Source organism: Dipodomys merriami, unplaced genomic scaffold (assembly GCF_024711535.1).
Source record: "Dipodomys merriami isolate MVZ:Mamm:240054 unplaced genomic scaffold, mDipMer1.0.p SCAF_3, whole genome shotgun sequence".
Classification (NCBI taxonomy): Eukaryota; Metazoa; Chordata; class Mammalia; order Rodentia; family Heteromyidae; genus Dipodomys; species Dipodomys merriami.
In genome coordinates, this window is record NW_027204492.1 from 90,813,505 (window position 1) to 90,832,536 (window position 19,032).

At 37.7% G+C, this 19,032-nt stretch overlaps 1 pseudogene; it reads right to left on the reverse strand.

Annotated features, from left to right (window-relative positions):
- Positions 1-277: 277 nt before the first annotated feature.
- The window catches only part of LOC138839902 (large ribosomal subunit protein uL23-like), a 111,219-nt pseudogene continuing 92,464 nt past the window's right edge, over positions 278-19,032 (reverse strand).

Here is a 19,032-nt window from a genome sequence, read left to right on the forward strand (position 1 = left end):
CTAGAATGTTTATATGATAGATATGTTAAAAATGGTTATGAATGGAAGTGAGTAAGTTTATCTAGAGAGAGATGAGGATAGCAATGTCTTCATCAACCAGAAGTTGGCTCTATTATAATGGCATGAAGCTGTTTGTTTACATCTGGAAGAGAGGCTATGGTTTCTTTTCTTATCTCGATGGAACAAGCCAAAAAATGTCCCTTTACTCATCTTCTTGCTGTACACTTTGTTTTTTTGGTGGAAAATGTATATTTATAATTAGCCAACTAGACTCAGTTTAGATGATTCCAATTTTGTTGGCAACATCTAAAGCATCATAATCAGGAACCAGTCGAACATAAGTCTTTTTTCTCTCCATCAGGTCTGATCAGGGTATTGACCTTAGCCACATCAATGTCATAGAGCTTCTCCACAGCCTGTTTGATCTGATGCTTGTTGGCCTTCACATCCAAAATGAACACAAGTGTGTTGGTGTCTTCTATTTTCTTCATGACCCACTCAGTGGTCAGGGGGAACTTGATGATAGCATAGTGGTCAAGCTTGTTTCTCCTCAGAGCACTCTTCTGAGGCTATTTGGGCTGACTTTGAAGCTGTAGTGTCTGGCCACTGGAAGGTGGGTGAAGTTTATATGTTCTTCTTTTTGTGGCTGTTGACGCCTTTCAGCACTGCCTTCTTGGCCATCAAAGCCTGTTCCTTGGCTTTAGGAAGGGAAGGAGCTCCCTTCTTCACTTTTGGCTCCAACTTGGTAAAAAGGCTTTCTTAGGAATGCAAATGTTAAGATAATATTTGTTGTTTTGCATAGTTGTTTGTCTATAATATTTCTGTTCTAAGTCAGCCCTGCCTCATGGGTTATTTGATACCCTGTAACAGAGCACTTAATACTTAATTCTGTCATCAGTATGCAAAGTGTGCCGAAGAAAATCCTCTACAGTAGGTTAGTTTGTAGGGTTGAGGGATCAGACAAGACAACTTCTTGAGTATAAAAGGGAAAACATCAGAGTTTCCAGAAAGCCATTTTCAGGTATTAGGAATAAAACACACTTGAAACCAATGATGCTAATCATAACAATAAGGATAATTTTAAAACAAAGTAGTAATCTCTGATGGAATAACACAATGGAAACAAGTCACTTCTGAATAGATATGTAAAAATGAGGGGAATTAAAGGGAAGAGATATGAATTAATTAAGGTTAATAAAGCTGGGCACCGGTGGCTTGTGCCTATAATTCTACCTACTCCCGAGGCTGAGATTTGAGGATTACAGTTTGAAGCCAGCTCCAACAAGAAAAGTCCAAAAGACACTTAACTCCAATTAAGGATATAAAACCAAAGTGGAGCTGTGATTCAAGTGGTATAGTGCTAGCCATGAGCAAATGAGCTCATGGACAATGCATATACCTCCAGTTCAGCCTCAGGAACAGCATGAAAAATGAACTGGAGCTGGCCACCGGTGGCTCATGCCTGTTTTTCTAGATACTCAAGAAGCTGACATCTGAGGATTGCCATCCAAAGCCATCCTGGGCAGGAAAGTCCGTGAAAATCTTATCTCCAATTAACCACCAGAAAACCAGAAGTGGTGCTGTGCCTCAAGAGGTAGAGTGCTCGCCTTGAGCTGAAGAGCTCAGAGACAGCGCCCAGGCCCAGAGTTCAAGGCCCACGACCAAAAAAAAAAAAACAAAAAAACAAAAAAAAACAACCAAGATGAGCTGGGGTCAATGGGCGTGATGAATTAGTCATGTAGACCATAGAGGAGAGAGATGAGAGATTTCTGGCAAGTAGAGTAGAGGTGGAGGGGGGGGTAGTAAGAGATTCTAGACAGCAGATAAAGAGGAACCATGGGATTTGTTAAAGAAAGGCCCAGGTAGAAGTGGGAATGTGGCTAAAATGGTAGAAGCACTAGCTTCGCAAATAAGAGTTCTTGCATTCAATCCCCCAATACAAAGAAAGAAAGAGACAGAGACAGAGACAGAGACAGACAGACACATAGACAGACACACAGACACACAGACACACAGACACAGACACACACACACACACACACACACACACACAGACACACACACACACACACACACACACACACACACACTGTGGTGGGGGACACCCAGGTGGAAGGCTTTGCTGATGGATGATACAAGTAAGCCAAAATGAAGGAAGAAAGAGATTTTTAATTGGATTTTTGCCACAAATAAGTTATCTTCTTTTTGCTCTCAGCAACTGGGAAAAGAGGAGGTAGAAGAGAAGATGGAAAATAGAATATTGTGAAATGAAAAGTGCAAAACCAAAGATGCTCAATAGGAAATATACTCATTTCTTTACTCATGTAACTATAACCCCTCTATACAGTATCTTCACAATAAAAATATTAAAAAACAAAGATCCAATGTGAGACTTCAATTTCATGTGCAGCTTTGAAAAGTGGGAACTTAAGTCAAAACAAATGAAAAAAATTAACTTCAATGGAAAAATCTCAATGTCTGATTGTAAACAACTCTGAAGACAGACATACTCCTGAATTGGCTCCTGAGTGGATCCATCATTTTCTTATTTGGATAAAATATCAACTTAGTGAGTTTTTCAGTAAATGCCATCAAGATTCTTAGGAAGAGCACTAACACTTTAATTCTGTTCTTTTGATTTTCTACAGATAACACTCTTCCACAGATAACATTTTTCCTAACTGTAGAGAGCTGCGAGAGGCCGCACCTGGAAGATGGTGCCGGCTTCCGCCCTCCGCCTTCCCGATGGCGAGTGCTCTCGTGGTAAACAACTCCTGATATGGCTAAGGCAAAGAATCTGGCTTGCTTTCGCGCGCACCTGAACCTATTGGTGGTTCCCACGTGGCGTATCAGGGTTGGCTACCCAGCGGGTACTTAAGGCTGTGGGGAATTCTCCCCGGGGTTGGGGTCACAAGATTATAAAAAAAGGTCCTGAATAAACTGCAGAGAGAAGAGTCCGGTGTCCTGTCTCCTTGCTGGTCGAGGCGGTAGCGACACCTAACAATGAGAGGACTTATATCTTGCTTCCACATTAGCTAAGTCCCTGCTATGTGCAGTAGATAGAGATGAATGGACCCAATGCATACAATGTACAGACATGTTTATTGGAGCAAGCTGACATTTTTGTCTTTTTTTTTTTGCCAGTTGTGCAGCCTGAACTCTGGGCCTGGGCACTGTCCCTCAGCTCTTCAGCTCAAGGCTAATGCTCTACCACTTGAGCCACAGTGCCACTTCCAGCTTTTTCTGCTATGTGGTGCTGAGGAATCAAACCCAGGGCCTCATGCATGCAAGGCAATCACTTTACCACTGAGCCACCTTCCCAGCCCCAAGCTGACATCTTTGCTCTGTGCCCTCAGAGATGGAACTTTAAGTTTCCTTTGTCCTGTGGCTTCCTGTGGCCTTTGAGAGTGGTGAGGCACTGGGAAGAGAAAGAAGAGTAGAGTCAAATTTTATTTTCTTGGTGTCCTTTGGGCAGGCCTGTCAGCAGCCATCCCACACAGTCCCTCAGATCTCTTGATCTTGCTAACTAACCATTTCCTCTCTTAAGACTCTTAGTCTGAGGTCATGTGATGGGTACTAGTCCTGAGTACTGTGCCATCCCTTTGAGTCTTCTACACCCTTCCACCTCTTATTAAATAGTGCTTTCATTAAACATTCCTCAAACATTTTCACCTAAGCAAGCCATTTCTTTTTTATAGGACTTTCATATCACAAAAGAGACAGGTATCTAAGAGTTTCTATCCTAACATGGAAGAGACCATAGAAAGAGGATTGAGAGATAGAGAGACCAACCTGGACTACATAGCAAAGACATTGCCTCAAAACAAATAAAGGTTTTCTACTCTAAGAATATTAGCCAGTCAATGTAACCTAAGACAAAAAAATGCAACAAAATTCAAAACATTAAATCAAATAATAAAAGATTCACCTATTACAGTTGTATGTAGCATCAGTAATTGTGACTGTTTAAAATGCATGCTATTTAATTAATAGATAATTTTGAAGTCATTTAAATAGAACATTAATTAAATAGGATTGTTAAAGGTAAAGCCAGACTGAAATAATGAAAGTTCTGAATTTTAAAATTATATGTTTATATGTATATATGTGTATGTGTGTGTGGTGGTAGTCATACATGGATTATTGGCAAATCATAGATTCAAGAACAGAGGATCACCTAAATAGCTCTCAGTGTTAGTAAATACTGCTACTGGATACCAGTACTCTCAAACACATGTACAAGAAGTCCTTTTGCCTAATGAAATAGACATTTTCTCTATATTCTTATTCCTATTACTTTTGTCCACAAATATTTATAATTAATGATATTTGCCCACATAAATTGTATTTTTAGTTAACAAGCTTCATCAGACTTATACATGATCATGGATTCTAAGGAGGAATTTAAACATTTTGTAACCCTAGCTATTCAGGAGGCTGGGATCTGAAGATTGTAGTTTGTACCCAGCCCAGGCAGGAAAATCCATGAGAATCTTCTCTCCAATTATTCAGTGAGATGAATGGACTATTTACCCAAATGATCACAAACAAGACCATACTAAAGCTACCAGCAAAACTATGTTTATTGAAACATTATTTACCATAGCTAAGATATGGAACCAACCCAGATGCCCCTCAGTAGATGAATGGATCAAGAAAATGTGATGTGATGTGATGTGTGTGTGTGTGTGTGTGTGTGTGTGTGTATACACACACACACACACACACACACACACACACACACACAAAATGGAATACTATGCCTCCATCAGAAAGAATGACATTGCCACCATTTGTTAGGAAATGGAAAGACTTGAAAAAAATAATATTAAGTGAAGTAAGCCAGGCCCAAAGAAACATAGGTCCCATGGTTTCTCTTATTTGCAATAACCAGTATATGTCTGGGACAAGTAGAAAAGGTCAAGAGCTATGCACCTATGACCAGATAAGTTGGAGTTAAGAGAAATGAGCCCCAAGATAGGGACATACTATTGTTTCTAATGTATGCATAAGGTACCATGTGATTTTTTTGTTGCTTTGTATGTTCTTCCCCCACGGTATAACCCCTGTTTTCACTGTATTTATTGTCGGTGCCTGCATTTTGTATATACACTTCTCTAATTTGGGGAGGGGAAGGGAAAAAACAAAATCTTTAAATAGGGATACAGGTTGACCCATTGTAACAATGAGATGTACAAGGCACTATGTTGAAAAATGAACTTTACAATTTAGGCAGAGGTGGAAGGGCTTGGATGGTAGGGGGAAAACAAAGGAGGAGGCAACAATGCTTGATAAGAAATGTACTTGTTACCTTGTTCATGTAACTGTAACTCTTCTTTATAGTATTTTCACAATAAAAAACTTATTAAAAGGGGCTGGGAAGGTGGCTCAGTGGTAGAGCGCTTGCCTTGCATGCATGAAGCCCTGGATTTGATTCCTCAGCACCACATAATTAAAAAGAAAAAAGCTGGAAATAGCACTGTGGCTCAAGTGGTAGAGCGCTAGCCTTGAGCTGATGAGCTGAGAGACAGCACCCAAGCCCAGAGTTCAGTCCCCATGACTGGACCCCCCAAAAAAAAAGTTATTAAAAAATAAAAGCTAAAAGTAAAGCTATGGCTTGAGTGGTAGAGTGCTAACCTTGAGTGAAAGAAATAAGGGACAACACCCAGAGCACCCATGCTCCCACTCTCTGAATTTAAGCCCTAAGACTGGGGTGAGTGGGTGTGGGTGCATGTGCGCACGCACACACATGTGAACACACATGTGTATTTTATTGTGAAAATACCATACAGAGGGGTTACAACTATGTGGGCAAGGTAATGAGTGCATTTCTTATCAAGCATTGTTGCCTCCTCCTTTGTTTCCCATTCCCATTCCCCCCTCCCCTTTTGAGATCATTATTTCTCAGGGATTTTAAAGTTCAGCTGGGAGGAGAATTATCTTTGGTGTGGGATTTTGAACATGACTTGATGACACTGACATTAAACAGAGCATGTTTATTTGCAAAGAACTTGACTGAAGAACCTGTACATTATGATCTTGTGATGAGAAAGACCTGAGAGCAAACTTTGACATCAGTCATCTATTTCTGCACTCAGATCTCAGATCAGTATAAATAAATAAGCTATCTGTTCATGAAGCCATGATTTAAGCTTCAAGATCATAGTTTCTTCATTTGGAAAGCAAGTCCCACATTAGAGAATAGTTATGAGGATAAACAGGTAAGTTGTTTCTCACCCATACATACAGGCTGACTTCTGTTAATTGATAATGCTGGGCATTATGAAGTATAAGTTTGATGAAGGACTATCACCTGCTTTCTTATATGTATAATACAATGATTTCAGAGGTTTTCTCTTTATTTTCTTCATTTGGGCTCTTGTTATATGTATTCTGTAGAAGCCAAACAGCTCTATGCAGGCACCAAGAAGAGCGATTTTCCCTGCCTGTGAGTGGATTATCTCATTGTGATTGCAATGGAGCACTAAACATATAGACCTTTTGTTCCATCTTGGCATAGTGAAATGAGTTATTTATATATACACAAGAAGAATATACTGTTTTTCATGAGTCACCTACAATTTCAATTTGAAATCTTCTTTAGTTAATATTAGAATTAGGAAGGGGATAAAGTATGATGCTGAGGGAGCAGAAACTTTTTTAGTCCTAAAACATTAAAATGGCTTGGATGTTTAACCTATATTATAAAGGAAATATACCTTGGCAGTATATTTTCTCCTCATCAGATTCAAAAGTAATCTTTGAATATACCTGCCTCCCACTGGAGAGGCATCCATCCATTGGAACTTGACATGGTATGGAGAAATGATGGACAACAGAGTACCACTAAAGCCTGATAGAATGCTTCTCAAAATTTTATGCTAATAAGCTTGAGAATCTGGAAGAAAGGGACAAATTTCTAGCAAATATTGATATGCCCAAACTAAACCAAGATGAGTTAAACTAGCTTAACAGTCCTATATCAAGCATAGAACTAGAAACAATAATAAGAGCCCTCCCACTCAAGAAAAGCCTAGGACCAAATGAATTTACAGATGAATTTTATAAGGCCTTCAAAGCAGAACTCACATCAATACTCCTTCAACTCTTCAATGAAATTAAAAGTGAAAGTTCACTATTAAACTCTTTCTATGAAGCCACCATAACCCTCATCCTCAAACCAGGCAGAGACTCATCAAAGCAAAAGAACTATAGACCCATTGATGCAAAACTTCTCCACAAAATTTTGGCCAATCGACTTCAACAATTCATCTAAAAAAATCATACAGTACAATCAAACAAGATTCATTTCAGGGATGCAAAGCTAGTTCAATATATGCACATCAATAAATATAATTCATCACATCAACAAGTGCAAGGATAAGAACCACATGGTTATCTCAATAAATGCAGAAAAAGCATTTGAAAAGATCTAACACCCCTTTATGATGAAAGCTCTGGAAAAACTAGGAATGCATGTAACATTCCTCAATATAATAAAGGCTGTATATGACAACTTACCACCAGCATTATACTTAATGGTGAAAAACTAAAGCCATTTCCTCTAAACTAAGGAACAAAACAAGGATGTCCACTTTTTCCACTCCTCTTCAATTTAGTATTAGAATGCCTAGCTACAGCAATAAGACAAGATGCAAACATAAAGGGATCCAAATAGGGAAAGCTGAAATAAAACTCTCCCTTTTTGCAGATGACATGATCTTGTATTTAAAGAACCCCATGAACTCCACTGACAAATTACTCCATCTGACTCAAAAATTTGGCAAAATAGCAGGGCATAAAATTAACCCTCAAAAATCAATGGTTTTTCTGTATGCCAACCATGAGAAGAGCGTGGAAAACAACTCCTTTTGTAATAGCCCCACAAAAATATAATACCTAAGAGTTAACTAAAGAAGTGAAGGACTTTTATGATGAAAACTTTAAAAACCTGAAAAAAAGAAATTGAAGCAAAACTAAGGAAGTGGTAAAACCTCCCATGCTCCTGGATTGGGAGGATTAACTGTGAAAATGACAATACTTCCCAAGGCTATCTACAAATTCAATGCAATACCTGTCAATATTCCAACCTCATTCTTCAATGAAATAGAAGAAGCAACCCTAATTTCATGTGGAACAATAAAAGACCCTGAATAGCAAATATAATCCTTAGCAGAAAGAACAGTGCTGGAGGAATAGCAATACCAAATTTCAAACTCTACTACAAAGCCATAGGAATCAAAACAGTTATTAAACTGGAACAAGAACAGACCTGAGGACCAATGGAATAGAACTGAAGACCCAGAAATGAACCACAGACCTATAGTCACCTAATCTTAAATAAGGGAGCTAAAAAAATGGAATGGAAGAAAAACAGCCTCTTTAATAAATGGTGATGACAATATCGGTTGAACACCTGTAGAAAACTAAATTTAGATCCTTATATATCACCCTGTACCAGAGCCAACTCCAAATGGATCAAAGACTTCAAAGTCAAAGCAGACACCCTGAAAAATTACAGGAAGAAATAATAGAAACTCTAGGTCTCCTTGGCACAGGCCAAAATTTTCTTAATAAAGACCCAGAAACACAACAAATCAAAGAAATGTTGGAAAATGGGATCGAACAAATCTGCAGAGCTTCTGCATAGCAAAGGACATAGCTAGCAAGATCAATAGAAAGTGAATGGACTAGGAGAATATCTTTACTAGCCAATCAATGGACAGGAGTGTCGTATCTAAAATATACTTAGAACTCAAAAAATTAAATCCCTCAACAACAAATTTTCAAAGAAACAACTGCCCAATAAATAAGCGGGCTAAAGACTTAAAGAGAAACTTCTCTGAAGAGGAAATAAAAATGGTCAATAGACATAGGAAGAAATGCTCAACTTCTCGAGCCTTAAAAGAAATGCAAATTGGGACAACTTTGAGATTCCACCTCACCCCAGTTAGAATGTCTATAATCCAGAAGTCTAATAACAGATGATGGAGGGGATGTGGCCAAAAGGGAACCTTACTACATTGTTGGTGGGAGTGTAAATTCATCCAACCACTTTGGAAAGCAGTACGGAGGTTCCTCAAAAAACTCCACATAAAGCTCCCCTATGACTCAGAAACCCCACTTTTGGGTATTTACCCAAAGATCACAAATAAGGCGATTTTAAAGCTACCAGCACAACTATGCTTGTCACAGCTAAGATATGGAATGAACCCAGATGCCCTTCAGTAGATGAATGGATCAAGAAAAGGTGAAATATATATATATATATATATATATATACACATATATGTATATGTAGTGTAGTGTGTGTGTAATGTGTATATATATATATATATATATATATATATATATATATATATATATAAAGTGAATTATATTAAGTGAAGTAAGCCAGGCCCAAAGAAACATAGGTCCCATGGTCTCCCTTATTTGCAATAACTAGAATAACTAGCTATGTCTAGGACAAGCAGAAATGCTCAAAAGCTATGTACATATGACCATATAAGATGATGCTAAGCAAAATGAACCCCAAGATACAGACACATATCTTTCTTGCTGTTGTTTTTAATGTACTTACAATGTACCATGTGGTTTTTTTGTTTCTTTTGTATGTTCTTTCCCCATGTTATAACCCGTGTTTTCACTGTATTTGGTTCAAGTGCCCTGAATTTTGTATATTCATTTTTCTAATTTGAGAAGGGGAGGGAAATAACAAAATGTTGAAATAAGGATATAGGTTGACCCATTGTAAAATGAGATGTATAGACACTAGGTTGAAAATGAACTTTAGAACTTTGAGTGGATGGGGGGAGGGAGGGGTTGGGGAAGTGGGAGGAAAGGGATGCTAGGGGAAAAACAAAGGAGGAGGTTACAAAGCTTGGTAGGAAATGAACTCATTACCTTACCCATGTAACCGCAACTCCTCCGTACAGTAAACCAGTGTATTATTATGAGTAAAAGAGGGCCAGCAAGATGAAGTCCAGTTATGGTTATTTTAGCCTTCAAGTGGAGTGGATGACCTAATTGTGAGGCTACACATCCTGAAGCAGGAAGTTGGGCAGTTCATGGCAAGAGGATAGAGCTTAATAGGAGAAACTTTCAGACAACTGGAAGTCAATGACATAGGAGTGAATCATTTTAGAGGTTTTTCTCCACTTCCGTCAATGTGAATGAAGAGGGGAGCCAAAAAAAATCCAGAAAGGTAAGTGCCCTATTTTAAAGTCTAAGACCTTCTACCCAAGAGAAAGTCTTCCCCAGAAGACTAAATCAAAGATGTTAATATTCAAGCACATTCCTTCATAGTGGGGCATGGCTGAGTGAGAGAAGGCAAGGAGCAAAGTCATCCTTTGCTCCACATCTGTAAAGGTTTGATTCCAGAATGAGAAATGCAACTCCCCAGGTCCTCAAGTCCCTTATATAAAGAGGTACAGTTTTTGTATGTCACGTAAGCATAACTTCCTATACACTTCAAATCATCTCTGTATTGCTTACCATGCCTACTACAGTATAAAAGGTATGCTATGAAAATATTTGTTATACTATATTATTTAGGGAATAGTTACCAGAAAAAGTCTGTATGCAAATTTTTCCTAATATTTACAATCCACACTTGGTTGAAGCCACAAGTATGATATAGAAAGTTATCCATATTGAATATTGTCCTAAATCTGAAAGGAATACAAAAGTGTTCATCCCTAGACTGAACTCACTGCCTATTATAAGCTGAATCTCTCAACCCACTCAAATTTGACTGGGGAAATGGGCTGGGATTGGGCCAAGAGCTGAAGACTACCTATAAATCTAGTTATTAAAGTTGAGGAAAGCAATAGCTAGTGGAATAAAACAACAAACTAACATTGGCATCTGTACCTCTAGGGAGTATGACCACATGAACCATTGAGCCTTAAATCACTTGGGGAGTTTATAAAAATACAATTACAGCTCAGATGTTCTTCAGTGGATGAATGGATCAAGAAAATGTGATACACAAACATATACAAATGTGAATTTTACTTATCCACCAGGAAAAATTATGTCAGTTATTATGTCATTTTCAGAGAAATGGATGGACCTGAAAAAAAGTATTTTAAGTAAATTAAGTCAGGCTCAGAGAAAAAATATGTATATCTTCTCTCATATGTGGAAGTTAGATATAAAATAAAAACATAAACATATACATGATCATATGCATACATTCATAAGCATATTGCTTAAGTATGATATGCATATGGTACAAACACAAGGGAGGATTGCAGTAGTGTAACTCCTTTGAACAACATTCTCATAGTTTAACAAAATGACAAGACGTTATGTCGAAATACGAACTTTACAACTTTGGTGTGTGGGGGGTGGCGGAGAGATGGGAAGGGATGGTAAGGGGAAACAAAGGAGGAGGCAACAATACTTGATAAGAAATGTACTCCTTACCTTGCCCATGTAATTGTAACCCCTCTGTATGGTATTTTCACAATAAAAAAATGAATACCAGGAAGCTGAAACATGTGTTGTTGGGGGAGGTCAATTGGAGGGAGATGAATGAAGAGAGGAAAAATGGGCAAATGCAGTCATTCAGTGTACATATGTGAAAATGGAACTAGATAAATTTGGGGGATAGGTGAGGTTGGGGAGAATGTTGGGGAGAATGTTGAAAGGGGTAACATTGATTTAGATGCATTGTACTCACAATCTGACATGTTGAATTGAAACTTCTTTGTATAACTAAATTTAAAAAATATATTTACACAGACTCTACACCTAAAAGATGAGTTCTATTTGTCTAGATTTCTTAAGATCTATACATATTTACTTATTTAATTAACCCTTTTTTTCTTGGGCATGGGGGGCTCATACTTGTACTCTTAGCTACTCAGGAGGCTGAGATCTGAGGATCACAATTTGAAGCCAGCCTAGCCAGGAAAAACTGTGAGACTCTTCAATTAAAAAAAAAAAAACAAATGGTAGAATGACAACCTTGAGCTACAGATGCAAGCTCAGGGACAGTGCCCAGGCCCTGAGTTCAAGACCCCCTCGCACACACGCATGCATGCACACACACACACACACACACACACACACACACACCAAACAAACAAACAAACAAACAGACATATAATAAACCTTTTCATGGAAAACAGTTCTGATTTACAAGTTAATTGGTTAAGATTTACAGAGTGATTGGTTTAGATTTACAGATATGACATCATATATTAAGAGTACCTTCCATCAACATGGCCTATCACTGATATCCTTCATAACTTCTCTGCCATTTGTCAGGTTTCTCTACTTTGTACTTGTTAGCTTTTTCCTTCTTTCCATATTCTTTTCTTTTTCAAGTAAGTCACTATGTTTTGGTGCACACCTGTAACACAGTTGCTTAGGAGGCAACTATAGAAGGATCATGTTCCAAGGCCTACCTAGGCAAAAAGCACAAAAGTACCTTAAAAATAACCAAAACAAAGGGCTAGGGGAATGACTCAGATGGTACAGCACCTGTCTAACAAATACTTGGCCTTAAGTTCAAATCCCATTACACACATAGAAGTTATACTCTTACTCCTTGAAAGTGGTGGGCTAACTACTTTTTAAATTTTATATATTTTTAAAATTATCTTTAAGAATTGTACAAGGGGTTTCAATTTAGCATGCAGATCCACAATTTTTAGTACACTATTGTAAAATAATATGTTACACAAAATATACCATTTTAAAGGTTATATTTAAAAGCTGGGCACTGGTGGCTCATATCTATAATCTTACTACTCAAGAGGCTGAGATCAGAGGATTGTGGTTTGAAGCCAGCCTGGGCAGAAGAGTCCCCATGAGACTCTTATCTCCAATTAACCATTCAAAGACCAGAAGTGGTGCTGTGGCTGAAGTGGTAGAGTTCTAGCCTTGAGCAGAAGAACTCAGGGACAGCACCCAAGCCCTAAGTTCAAGCCCCATGACTGAAAAAAGTTATATTTAAGTTTCTTGGTAATTTTAAAATGTGCTAGGCTTGGCAAAACACTCAAATATGTTGGGGGGGGGGAGTGGAAATACTTTGATGTATTTTAAAATCTCATAGAACATCTAGTCAGATGGTGACATCTTTGGTGGATGGTTTGAGGAACCATATTGACTCACTCTCTGTGCTTCATATAGCTGTTGTAAGTTTATCTGTACAAGTGGCTCCCACAGAAGGAGGCGATCTTAGCCAAAGTGAGGAACTTCATGTCTTATACTATTTTCTGTTACTTTCACGAAGTACCTGAGACTGAGTAATCTACAAAGAAAAACAGTTAATTTTGGTCCAAAGTTCTGGAGGCTGAGAAGTTCAAGATAAGGCAGCTGCATATGGTTGGAGAGCCTCTTGTTGCTTCAACTTACGCATGAAAGAAGGAGGGGAGTAAGTACAGCAGAAGAGAAGTTAGTGAGAGTTTAAGAAGCTGAGATTGCGTTATATCTGACACTTGTGATTAATAAGATCTTATAAAAGTAAGAACTCAGTTATAACCTGGTGACTCAAGTATTGTCTCACCAGGTCCTGCCTCCCAACACTACCACATTGAAGAATTGAGTTTCCAACATGCAAACCTTTGGGGTACATACTCAGGCCACAGTGGTACAGTAAACAGAGGAAGAGACTGCACCTTCATATCTTTGTATTCTCCTCAGCCCCAACCATGATGCATGATACAAAACATATGAGTGAAATATAACAGCATGGTATGAATTATAACAACATTTATTAAAGAAAATGCTAGAATTAAAAATGTAACACATTAAAAAAATGTAACACATTGTCATTTTCACAACTTATCATGGGAAAACTACCTTAAATTCCCCTGACATCCAAATCACAGAGCTGTGATCCATCTTAGATAACTTCCTCTTAAAATCATATGCTCATCCTTTACCCTTTTCATTTTGACCTACATATAAACCTTGCTAAGAAAAGGGATTTGGTCATACAACCAGATCCCTTCCTTTGGAAAGGAACAGGAAAGCAGTTAATTCTCCCTGTAAAACAAAATAAAAATGCCTCCAGGGATCTGCACATATGGACAAAAAGTCTGTATCCAGAGTAACTTATCAATAAATGTTTCCTCACCTCCCAATAAACATCTGTTGAATGAGGCTCCCAAGTATAAAGATCAGTGAGTCAACCATTCTAAGAAATTGGACTATATAGGGGACCCAGACTATAATAATAAATGATAAAGATTGGAGTATGCATTTTCAGTGGCCTGTAGTGACTACTGAACTATGATAGAAAGAAGGAAAAGAAAGGGTCAAATATTACTGTAAGATGTCCTTGCTGGCTGACTGGATTTTCCTAGTGGTGCTGTCTCCCACTGTGACACAAAAGCTTAAGCAGGGAGAAATGGTGTCAGGAGAAAAAAATGAAGGCTTTAGTCATCACTGCTTTTAGTGTCCAACTGTGAAGATCCATAGAAGCAGAAATAACTGCAATACAGAGAGCGATGCAGAACTTGGTAGCTGGGATTCATGGAATAAAGCAGCCGCCCAGTTGCTAGCAGAAGGGACTGTACAGGGGAGAGCAGAAATCACATTTCCAGGCTATGCTGTGGAAGAGAATAGCAGGGTGAGGCAAATGAGTGCAGGTGAAAACACAGCCAGCATAAAGCAGAACATATTCTGAAGGAAAGCAGCTTTGCAATGCTGCTGAGCTCTGCCTGAATTTGTAAGACAGGAAAGGACCTTTGTAAACACAAATTCCAGCAATGAACTGCAGGTATTTATGAGGCATTTTGTTAATGTAAAATTTCAAACACAAATATGGCAGCTAAATTCAGGCCAAAGAGGCAAGCACCCTAGAATTGGTGAGATTTGAGGGGACTTGAAGCCTACAAAGCCATCATCTGCTTGAAAACATTGGATTGGATAACAGTCTCCTCATTTGAAATGATTCAAAATAATGAGTCCAAGCCTATGAAGGAAAGAGTCATGCCAAAGCATTCTTCTCTTGGCAAGGTGTATGAGTGAGCTGGGAAGTCTGCAGGAAGCAGCAAGGGGGGGGCACAACATCTTTTCTGTCTAGGATATCTAGGGCCTCCATTTGTTTTCATTTCCACTAATGAAAACAAATAGAGATAGGCAGTTCCAAGGAAGAAACACTCTCTGGCTTCAACAGAGGACTTGAATCTGTTCTTCAGTAGGGTTGTGATGGGTGAGCCCACCAGCATGGACCCTTTAACTAACTGGAAGAATTTCTAGCGCTTTATTTTTATTGGTTGTGGGGCTTGAACTCAGGGCCTGGATGCTATCCCTGAGCCTCTGTGCCACTTCCAGGTTTTGGGTGATTAATTAGAGATAAGACTCTCATAAGGACTTTGCTGCCCTGGCTGGCTTCCAACTACGATCCTCAGATCTCAACCTCCTGACTAGCTAGGATTAGAGGCATAAGCCACTGACACCCTGCTCTAGGAGAATTTTAAGAAAGCACACTGGCCCATTGCCACCAAGTGCTTCTGTGTAGTTTCTCTGTCACACCACACACACACACACACACACACACACACACACACACACACACACACACACACTCGAAAATTTTTTCCTTACACTTTTTATTGTTCTCATTTAAAAATAAAAAGTAAGAAAAAACATCCTGAAAATTTACACTTTTATGATTGTGCCAAAGCTTTAAAAGATAGTTTTTTAAGTATATGGTACTCATTTCAGTGAAAATCTATTTTAAAGACACCCACCCTATTTAGTAAATATAGTGAAATAATTACTTATCTTGATATTACAATCCCTCTCTTATGTCCTTTATTTTACTGAAATTACATCTTTGAGAACAGAATAAAGATGTCTAATAAGAACATGACATAACATTTCAAAGATAGAACAATGAAGCTATCATGAAATTCTAAAAGAAAATATCTGTTCTTAATCATGAGTTTATTCTGCTTTAGGAATTCCTATGAAGGGTCAATTATGAATTAAAAATGAGTGTCAGGTAAGAGCTGAGGAGTCAAATCAAATATCACCTACCCAAGAATGCTTTTATTCTGCTTGAGTTTCAGTGTCTGAAATTTTTAAAGGCCGTATTTATTCTTCTTTTGTCTCAAGAGCTTCAAACTTGATTGCTTGGTTGTCTTAACTGTAAAATAGATTTCCAGGTAAAAATACTGATATTAAACAACTCAAAATTAAACAGCTCAAAATCGTATAAGATAACCTGCTGGCCCAGCTGAACTCTTTATGCTAAGCATTTGACCATAGTATACCAACCAATATTGCTGCCAGACCCAATTTCATTTCTACACCAAGAACTTAAATCTGCAAATTCTTTGGCTATTTTATGTGCTGACACAAACAGAACCTCTGTGCCAAGATTCTTTCCTTTTTTTATTTCCAAATTAAATCTTGAACAGATATTCATGATTCACAGAACCTAATTCACATTGCTTGCTACAAGGAGACTGGTTATTTGAATTCAAATTTCAACTCTATGAACAGGACTTCCAAGGCAGAACTTTGCTCAAACTTAGAAAAGCTTTCCAAAAATGATAGGAAGATAGGATTATGGTAGAAAGCCATAGATAAGATATGGAACCAACCAAGATGCCCCTCAGTAGATGAATGTATCAAGAATATGTGGTATATATAAACAATGGAATTCTATGCTTCCATCAGAAAGAATGACATCACCCCATTCATAAGGAAATGGGAAGTCTTGGAAAAAATCATATCAAGTGAAGTAAGCCAGACTCAAAGAAATATAGGCTACATGGTATATGTCTAGGATAGTCCTAGCAAAAAATCAAAATATATACATAGCTATTGAGCTATGTACATATGACCATATAAAATGATGCTAATAAAAATGAATTCCAAGATATGGAAACAAGAGCTTTTTTTCCCCTTTTTTATTGTAAGGGTGATATCAGAGGGGTTGCAGTTACATAAGCAAGGTAATGAGTACATTTCTTGGCAAACATTTTTACCCCTCCCATGTTTTCTCTCTCTCTTTTTTAATGTACTACATGAAGTTATTTCTTTTTAATTTCTTTTTTTTTCTCCCTTTGGTTGATCCCCTGTTGTCACTGCTTTTGATTCTGGTACCCTGTGTCTTATATATATATATATGTTTATCTGATTTGGGGCAGGGAAGAGGAATCACAAAATGGTGAGACAAAGGATAAAGGTTGAACAAAAAACAGCGATATTCACAAGACACTATGTTGGAAATAAACTTTACAACTTGGGGAGGGTAGACGGGAAGGAGGGAAAGTGGAATAGAACGAGGGAGGAGGTAACACTGTTTGGCAAGAAATGTACTCATTACCTTACTTATGTAACTATAACCCCTCTGTACATGACCTTTACAATATAATAAAAGTAAAAAAAAAGAATTGTAAGAAAAAGAAAAATTTAATAGAAAATATAATAGGAAAATACCTACATCTTCTTTTTTTCCAGTCCTAATTTGCTTGTCATTCCATGATTTCATCAGTTACAACCCATGCTGTCTTTCTCAATTATTGTCACACTTGGATATCTGCATATATAAACAAGCAATTGTCATTCCACAATCTGAGCTGAATTGACCTGGGTTGAATGTTCAGTGTTAAATTCTCTAAACCTCCAATTTCTTCGTTAACCGGTAAATACCTTTTCAAACACATAACGATGTGTGACCTTTTATAGCTTTGCTGTCCTATGCCAAACTGCCTTTTTGAAAAGATGTTTTACAAATATATTATATACATGTATGAAAATGTCATAATGAAACCCAGTATTTTGTACAATCAATACACTGAAAGTTGTGATAACCCTCTCCCACATATACACGGTTTTCTTTATCATAATGACCACCTTTGCTCTTTCTTGAGTAAGAACTGTTTCTCATGCCCACATATTTTGGCACTATTTTCAGATTCTGGGCCTATGAATATCAAATATGCCTTTATATATCGGAGGGTCTATATTTACTGCAAGAACCTGAAGATGAAGGAAGCATCTGTTTCTGAAGCAGACCAATAGGAAAACAAATACAGTAACAAACTCAATCACATAAAAGGAAAAATGTTATTTTACACCCACTGAGTACATTTACAATGTGCTGGGTACTGAATAGCAGGCAGGAATTGAGAGATAAATAATAGACAGTTACTACTCTCTTGGGTGCTAAGGATATGCTGAGGGAGGCAGAAACACAGAGTCTGATATAAGGGGAACTGGGTAACTAGGAAACTGCCAAGGTCTAGCTGTGCAACTGCAAGAGTTTTCTTTTGTGAAGGGAGAGGCAATACTTGAGGTCATAGTTTGTACATCTTTGGAGCATCTTGTATTTCTGACTTAGTCTTTCACTTAAAATTATTTTCATAGATAGAATAAATGTGTCAGAATGTTAACATTTGCAGAACCAAGATGAAGAGTGGATGAGATTTTTTATACCATTCTAATAGCTTTTCAGAAGGCATGAAATCATGTTGGGTATATGTTTAAAACAATAAAAGCATTTGAGCAATTATGACTTTATAAATAATCTATGATTTCCTACTATCATTTTTATATCTGGTTTGGAAGTAAGGTATCTATCCATAGGATGTTTCATTCCACTAATATCTGGCTCATTCTTGCCTTTTCTAATTGGCAATGCCATATCGGAATGTAGAGGAAATAGAAAGCTAAACTTTTACTCTAGGCTTATTGCCCAACAAGCACAATAGAATTCTTAAAATGAGGCTGATAGGAACTTTAGAAAGAAGTCATCTTCTTGTAGTTTCTACAGTGAAACACTGGCAATAGAAATAAAGGTGCCTTCATTTTTAAAATATCATGTTCTTAAAAAGTCAAATAGAATATGATTATAATCTCATGATCAGGGTTTCTTAAAAAAAAGTGGTTAAGAGAGATGAGAGGTTCCAGAAATTCTTATAGAGTAGTAAGAAGTCAGACTTAAGAGAAATTTTTTAAAAAGAAGAAGAATCTAAAGAAAGCAATGTGACTACATGAGGTCATCTGATGGGTCCAAAGATAAAAGGAAGAGAAAAAAGAGGGGAAATACAGGAGACT